Source organism: Nannospalax galili, unplaced genomic scaffold (genome assembly GCF_000622305.1).
Source record: "Nannospalax galili isolate Female #2095 unplaced genomic scaffold, S.galili_v1.0 scaffold439, whole genome shotgun sequence".
Lineage (NCBI taxonomy): Eukaryota > Metazoa > Chordata > Mammalia > Rodentia > Spalacidae > Nannospalax > Nannospalax galili.
The window spans coordinates 2,168,979-2,177,766 of NW_008344194.1; positions in this window are offsets into that span (position 1 = coordinate 2,168,979).

Consider the following 8,788-nt stretch of genomic DNA (forward strand, 5'->3'; position numbering starts at 1 on the left):
ACCCAATCAAAAAATAGGCTACTGATCTGAACAAAGATTTCTCAAAGCAGAAATAAGAATGGCTAATTAACACTTTTGTAAAGTTTCAATGTTAGTAATCAGATACAAACCAATTAAAACTACTGTGGGTTTCTACTTCACTCCACTCAGCCTGGCTTTCATCAAGAAATCAAGAAGAAACAAATGTAGGTGAGGTTGTGGAAAAAGGAGGATCTTTATTCACTGTTTGAGCGATTGCAAACTGGCGCAGCCACAATGATCACCCAAAAAGCTAAAATCAGAAAAACCCTAACACACAGTTAACCATCCCTGGTCACATAACCAAAGGACTCCATACCTTTGCTCATTTTGCTTTATTCTCATTTCATTCACAATAGCCAGGAAATAGAATCAATCTAGATTCCCATCAACTGGTGAACAGGAAATAGAAATATGACACAATGATACAATGGAATTGTATTCAGCTAAAAAGTAAAATCATTAATCTGCAGGAAAATTAACAAAACTGGAAATAAACTCTATGAGGAAACACAGGCACAGGAAAACAAGCACATCTTTGTAAGAGTGAGACCACTGAGGACAAGTCAGCCTTCGGGTTGCAACAGCATGAGGTTTATTTGATACACAGGTACCTGTGGGCACAAAGTCTCCTCGGAGGACTTGCGCGCCCCCATGCTGGGTTTTTGCACTTTTATAGAGCAGAAGCAGGGTACAGAAGCAGAAGCGCGGTTATTGGTTAATTCAAAAACACACAGAGTAATTTCAAAAGCACACAGAAATATGGGGTAAGGGTCGGGGCTAAGGGGAAGTGGGATTGCTAAATGGGAGGTGACCTCAGGGACACAGAGGTTTTTCTCCTGATTTCCTGGTATCGAGCCCCGGGGATTGCCAGATGCAGATGGCTTGACCACTACGTCCTGTTTTTCTGATAAGCTAGTTTCTTAATGCTTGACCTCTTGTCAGGCATTCCTATCAGGTGGCCTCATGGCGCCTAGGTTTTTTCAATATAGTTGTTTTTTGGATTGATACAATACAAGATGTGGCAAAGTATATTATATGAATAAACCTATAAAATGGTAGTAACATAATATATGCTTATATTTTCCCTTTGCCACATTGCTCCTAGTGTAACTTCTTTAGTGGCATCTGTACTACTCACCCATTTAGAACTGACTTTGTAGAAAATATAAATTCTAAAATCTAATATTTTTCAAGGCATTATTTTACCAAATTCTCTCTTAACACATGAGGGTGGATTCCTGTTTGAAGGTTAAGGATATGCTTTGCATGACTATAACTGAAGCTTTCTAGAAATAATCTCAGAGGCACATCACAAAATAATCACTTATAGGGATAGCAATAAAAGCAGATGACAAGCAATACTTAAATAGCTCCATATTTCAACCAACTTGAATTCTATTTCCTAGACTCAATATCTATAGGTATTAAAGCTAAACATATATCAAAGGGATAAATGCTGAAATTACAATGACCACAGGACTTCCTTGGGAAACATAGCGGTGAGAGCTTATTAATGAATCATAGATAACAGCATTAGCAATAATAATTTATACCCTGCTTAACAAGTAACAGACACTATGCTAAAACCTTACATATATTATCTTGCTTAAATCATATAAATCCATTGTGATAAACTAGTATCATGTTATTTTGATAGATTAAGAGAATACTGTTTAGAAAACTGAAGTGTCTGGTCTGTTATCTAAGTGCATAATTGTTTTCAAAGACCTGTATTTTTCATCCCCTAATATATCTATTGAATATATTCATTATTTTAAAAATCATTGCTCAATATGAACAACGTAATAAATCTGAATCTAGGAAAAAACTACCAACTCAATATAAAACAGCAAACAGCATTTATTAGTTTAATTCTCAACTTTAATAGCTGTAATTATGCAATACATGTAAATTCTATTGGTAACCTGGCAATTGACAGCTGCTGGGAGAGGGAGAGTCGGTTTTTTAGGTTGTGACTCCTGATAGGTAGACAACACTCCAGTGGATAGCCTCTCACCCAAGGGTATTTGAGCAACACACATTGGACAGGAGAGGACAGGAAGTTGGGTGCATAAGGAGGTAGAGGGGGATCTGGGAGGAGCTGGGGGAAAAGGGATGAATATGATCAAGGTACATTGTATGGAATTCTTAAATAGTTAATAACAATATTTATTAAAAAATGAAGATCATATAAATATCTGATCATTCAATAAAAAAAAAGCAAGAGAAGTTGAAACGATGGCAAAGACACTCCCAAATGCAACCTTCAGATATACCTCTAGTGAATACACTGATATATCTCCTTGTAGACATCTCCCAACAATTCTACCAGTACACTGGTCTTTGGCTTTCAAGGGTTGTGGGTTACAGTGACACATCAAGATTTATTCATAACTATAGTAATTCTGATGGGTATTATACTATCTTTATTTTCCTCTTACAGTATAAATATCTCTATGGACTTTTATGCATTATTTCTTTGGTGCTGCATCTTATTGTGCCTTGACAGTGCACAAAGAAACAGTAAGATGTGTACATACATGAAACTACTGAGCTACAGCTTCTCACCTTTAGCCCTCCTACCTGGTGGTGTTCTAGTAGCCTGTTTGCTTCCGAACCAGTCCTGATGGCTCTGTACAGCAATTACATAGGCAGTTCTCAGGAATAAGTACAAACACATAAGCCTTAGTTTATCTATTAATGTGAGTGGTTGTCACTGAGAGAAAGTCTTCACTATTTCTGAACAAAACCCTGGGTAATCCTTTAAAGTTATATATTCAAGATCCTGTAACACTTTCACATTCCAAGCACAGACTTTGGCCTAACGTCAATTATTATTTACAGTATAATTCAATCATCTTGCCTTTTAGGTAAGACTAGAAAATTCATTTAACTTACAGGAGACTCCAGTGATCAAGGGAGAAAGTCTCACAAAGCTGTGAGATCTCAAGACCCTCCTCTCCTCACAATAATATTTATTCTGAATCCCTACTGACCTCCAATATGTAGGTTGCTCAAACGATGAAATATTATTTTAACCTAAGAAGGTCCATGTCCAGCATACAGGAAACTGTTAAGTGAAAAGTGCATGTATGCATGCATGTGTGTGTGTTTCTTCCCTTAAAGTCTGGTTGGTTCTGGTGTCAATATAATAACGTAAATTAATTCATTTATTTAGAAATTCATCACATCATCATTATTCACACGTCCAGTATCCACACATGAATTACTCAAATAACTGCTTAACTAGCTTCCCTATATCCACTAACACTATTTTCTCCTTCTCAACAGGAGGTCCAAATGATTTTTGTCAGATGCTAATCTGAGCAGCTACTAACAGGAACTTAGAGCCCCTTCCTTCAGTGACTTCTCTTTGCCACACACCTGTCACAGCCTTTCTTTGTTCTTCATTATGTCTGTCCGGACATACCTGCCATCCTGCTGTTTAACAAGCCTCTACTTGACAGCCTAGAAATGTCTTCTCTTTTTCTGGAAGCTCTGCTTCCAACTCTATCTGCATAATGCTTTTTAGACTTTCAATTTAACCTAAGGTCTCCTTTGGCCTTTACTTTCATCTTCTAGATAGAAACAGGTCCCAGCTCATGATTCCACAGCACCTTTCATAATCATTCTACTCAAAGGCACCTACCTTGGCATGGCCATGGTTTACATTTAAGTTGAAGGGATTTGAGAAATGGCAGCAGAGATTCTGAGTATGCTGGGCCCTATTTCCTGCTGCAGGGCTTAAGATCCCCTTGTGAGAAGCTTTTTCCTTTTCCCAATACCCAGGACAAAGCAGTTTTCTCAGAGATACTGAGAGGAATCTGCAAAACCAAGGCTAGCTGTGCTTCCTTGAATATCACCCTTTGCTCAGAATGCTTGTTGTTTTCCATGTTGTTCAATGACATTCCTCTTTTCACTAAACCTAGAGGTTGAACTGTTTGTTAAGACTTACTCTTATGAGGACTGCTTTGTCATGGAAAACATTGCATGCTTGCTTTTTGTTTGTGGTGGCCCTATCTGGGAAATTAGAAAGCTAGAAAAAATGTATTTTCCTTTTCTGTGCCATACTTCATCGTTCGTTCATTGTTTTGTACTCTCCATGTTAATCTCTAAGATCCATAGATTTCAGAAATATGTGCCTCACGTCATACACTTCAGGGGAAATGGCCAATGATCAAAACTACTTGGTAAGCATGAAAAAGTTTAAAATTAGATATTCAGAAGTCAAAAGCAGCTTCTTTATTCATTAGTGGGATAGCATTTTCTTCAGAATGCTCTATGACAAAAATATTTATTTATACGTACTCAAACAACGTAATACTGAAACAAACCATCAATTGCTTAAATACACATAACTATTAGTATTTTATATAATATAGATTTTTAATTTCTTTATCATTGCTATACATATATAATACATAAATGATAAGGTGGAAGGGATCTTTTAAAATATTTTGGCTATTTCTAAATGATATTTAATCATTTCATCATAACAGTTATATTTTTAAAACTTATTTCAGAACACACAAGACAAGTTAAAATTTGGTTTTATCTTCAGAAGAATAGATCTCTATGTGACATACAGCAGAAGTTTTTTTCTCATCTGTGGCATGTAGAGATCCAAAATTAAAGTGTTTGTAGGTGTGGTTTCTCATGAGTTCTCTCTTTCCTTGGGCTGTAGTCTCTTGTTCCCTATCTGGTCTTTTGTGTGTATACACTAATGCTGCCCCTCTTCTCAGAATAAGGACAACACTCAAACTAGGTGAGCTACTCCCTTATTAACTCATTATACATTAGTGACTTCTTTAAAAGTCTTTATAAAGCTACTATGGGTCTTAGGATTTCAGCACATGAATGGGGAGGGGAGAAAATTCAAATATTACTAAACCTCAAAATTCTTATTTCACAGAATATTACTACAAACAAGGAAAAGCCATCTGAGTCACAAGAGTGCCATCAGTTACGATGAGTGTGTGTTATTGAGCCTCACAGTGTTTAGAAGGCCCAGCAGGATTCATTTTTTTTGTGGTTGTACAATCATAATGACAAACTTCCTTCATTATTATTATACTCGACTTTCTGTTTATTTATTTAACAAACCCAGAAGATCGATGTTGTAAATAATTATTACTGTTCCTGTGTGCCTACCAACCCCTAGGGCTACACAAACAGTGTGTATGTCATTTTTTTCTCTCTCTCCTGTCACCCTCATCTGACCCTTGGAGCCTTGCCATCCTCCTGGGTCTTTGGTCTGAAGGCTGACAAGGTAACAGATGCCAGAGTTACATATCATGTTGTGCTAGCCATTCATCTCCTGTAAAGAAAGCTGACCTTTCTGATAGAAATTAAAGATGTATTTTTATGTAAAGATTTCAGTGTTTTCATGTTTTTAAAAATTAAGCACGTTTCTTTATTAACTGCCATTTTCAAATCTCTTGATAGCCAGACTCTATATCACATCAAATTTTAATGGTGATTTATTTACTTAATGGAATATTATTACTGTTTAGAATAACAGATTTCTATCCTTACACCCATATTTTATATTCTCTTAGTGTTTTCCCAGTTGAATTTCCAATCCTTACTCCTAGACATCTTAACCTTAATCATGTTCATTTTGGTTCTGTGCTCTGAATACAAATGGCTTATTTTGTAACACAAGCTTATAAATAATTTTCTGTTTTCCTCTTTCCAGTCAAGTTTCTTATTTTGCAAATCCACTTTCCACTTATAACTTTAATCCAGGTTCTATTTCTATATTAGCATATATGAACATGGATCTTCTGTTTTGGCCTCTGTAACATCCTCATTTCTACATTTTTAACAAGGAAGTGTTCCTACAACTTTGGGAATGATCTTTTTACCATTGTAATTTGACAGTCATGCATCTCTATTCTAACCCCTTAAAAAGCTCTTTGCCTTTCTGCAGGAAAACCTACTAGTTTATTTCTCTAGGTGTATGAACTCAAATGTCTACTCAAAAGTCAGCAAGTTGCTCTGACCTCTTGTTCTATTTTCTTTGGCCTATCATTCTGTCAGTTTCAGAAAACAGAAAGTTTTTCATTCCTCTCTCTGCCTGCTCCTGCTATTTTTTTTTTTTTTAAATTTTAGCTATTTTGTTCTTTTTTTGCTGCTTCCTGCAACTTTGTCTAAGGGGTTGTGTGTGGGGGGGTGGATTTTGAGAAGCAATCCTATTTTGAGAATTTCTTTGTAATATTGCAGATATTAGCCAATATTTAAGAACTTCTACTCGACACCTGCCGGCCTCCCCTAGGCTGAACTCCGGTGCCGGGGAGACGGCTGCTTACCGGTCCGCATAGGGGAAGGTCGGGCTGAGGAGAGAGAGACCTGGGGGAGGGGAGGGGGGCTCTGGCAGCCAGCAGCGAGTATGACGGGAAGAAAACACCCCGGAGGCTGTGTCGGTGGACAGCTCGTTTATTATGGTAGAAGCAGAAGTTTGTATAGGAAAGCTTTGCCGGCAAAGAGGCAAGGTTGGGTTTTCCGGCAGGCTGGCAGGTGGGGAGAGGGAGGGGGTTCCTAAGGCCACGTGGCCTTTGTCCTGTCCTCTGGTCACATAATCTACAAGGGACCCAGTTAGGATTAAAGGATTAGAGGCTTAATAGTTTTGCTTGGGGGTTGTTGGGTAAGAGGCAATGTATCAGAATAGAGCAGGGCCAGTTTCCTGAGGTCCTCACTAGGAGGTATCTGGGCCTGGTGGCCGTGTTCTACATGCCAGGCACTCTTGACTTATCCCAACATACACCAAGACAGAGTACAGGAGTTCCCAAGCATTCTCTACACCAGGAAACTTATTATATAAAAGAAAAAGTGAGGTCTGATATGATACCTGTAAATTTAAAATGTATTTGTAAGGACATTCATGAGAATGACGATTGTCACACCCAATCATTTTTTTTAAAATAAACTGCATTCCACCAAACAATAACATACTCTAAACAGTTTTGACAATGCCTGTGTTGGGGGAGATACACCTATGCTGTGCCTTCAATCACATTTCTCTCTCCAATCTTGGGATTCCTGCAAGAGTGATTTAGCTTCTCCCCTCACTCGTGTCCTTGGATTTGAAAGCAAAATCCTAGAACTAGTGGCTGTGTGATTTGGGGTCAATTACTCAACGTTTTAGGTCCTTGAATTTTGTGAGGCCTGTGTGAAGTATGATCACTTCAAAGGACAAGAAAAAATAGTCTAAATGAGAAATTCACATGATATTTTCAAAGAAAGATATAACTCTCTGATAGTTCTTTTGGAAACATTATTGAGGAAGGATTTCATGGATCGCAAAAAATATGTCCTATATACCCGCTTTTGTTTCAATTCACACTGGAAATATTTATGATTCTCTTTCTGTTGTAATTGCTATAGATGCAGCTTCAGCTGGGTTGCTGCTGATTTGCGAATTTATGACCTTTCATTTCTCTGTGTAAGCATTGACCAGGTTATAAGCTCAGCTGCCAAGACTTACTACATACCTTCCAGGTTCCAGCCTGAGCCCATGATATTCAGGGGTTTGATGGCACCTTAGCATACTTAGCTGCACATTATTCAGTGCTTTCCTGCATGTTATGGGTACTGGCCAGAATTTAAAATGGCCAGGCAAGGAATCCAGAGGATGCAAAAGGACTCATCAAATCAGATGTGATAGTTGATGTTGTCAGCTTGACAGGATCAAACATTACCTTAGAGATGTGCCCCTGAGCATGCCTATATGGGATTATCTTGATTAGGACAATTGTGCAGAGAACCACTCCTGGTAGTACCACCCAGGAGTGACACTAAGATCCCAGGGCCAGGATCTTAGACCATGTAAGGAGGAGAAAGTGAGTGGAGAACGTTAATTATTCTCTCTGTTTCCTGACTATGGATGAGATGTGACCAGCTGCTTCAAGATCCTGGCAACTTGACTGCCCCACAGGGATGGACAGGACCCTGGGAGTGTGAGCCAGAAAAAAAAAAAAAAAAAAAAAAAAAAAAACTTTCTTAAGTTCCTTTTGTCAGAATATTTCATCACAGCAATTGAAAAAAAAAAAAGATATCAGAGACTTGAGTAGTGGTGATGCTGCAGAATGAATTGATACATGGAGTCCTATTTGAACTTCCAAGAAGCTCAGATTCTCTGGTTTCTAAGATTTTTTAAATTATGTGCAGTTATATGTGTATCTGTGTGAGGGTGTGTGCAAGTGTGTTTAGGTGATAGTAGGGGACAGAAGAGAGCATTAGATCCTCTGAAGCTGAAGTTACATGAAGTTTTGATCTGGCAAATGTGGGTGCTGGGAGCCAAATTCTGATCCTTTGAAAGAATAGTAAGCACTCTTAAACACTGAACCATCTTTCCAGCTCCAGGTTATCTGGTTCCTAATGAAAAAGTCAAAGTAGTAAAACAAGGGGCACATATAAAGTAGTTTCCCATTCCAAACATGTGGATCACTGCTTAGCAGTTGCAGAATTTAATGTCAAATTTGCATATGGACATCCAGCAAATGGACATTAAAACCAAACCCCAAAGCCAGTATCCTAAAAGCTTAGCATCTTATGTAAGAGTGAAACCACTGAGGACAAGTCAGCCTTCAGGTTGCAACAGCAAGAGGTTTATTTAGTACACAGGTACCTGTGGGCACAAAGTCTCCTCGGAGGACTTGGGCGCCCCCATGCTGGGTTTTGGCACTTTTATAGAGCAGAAGCGGGGTACAGAAGCAGAAGCATGGTTATTGGCCCATTCAAACGAGTATAAAGCATGAGGAAGTTA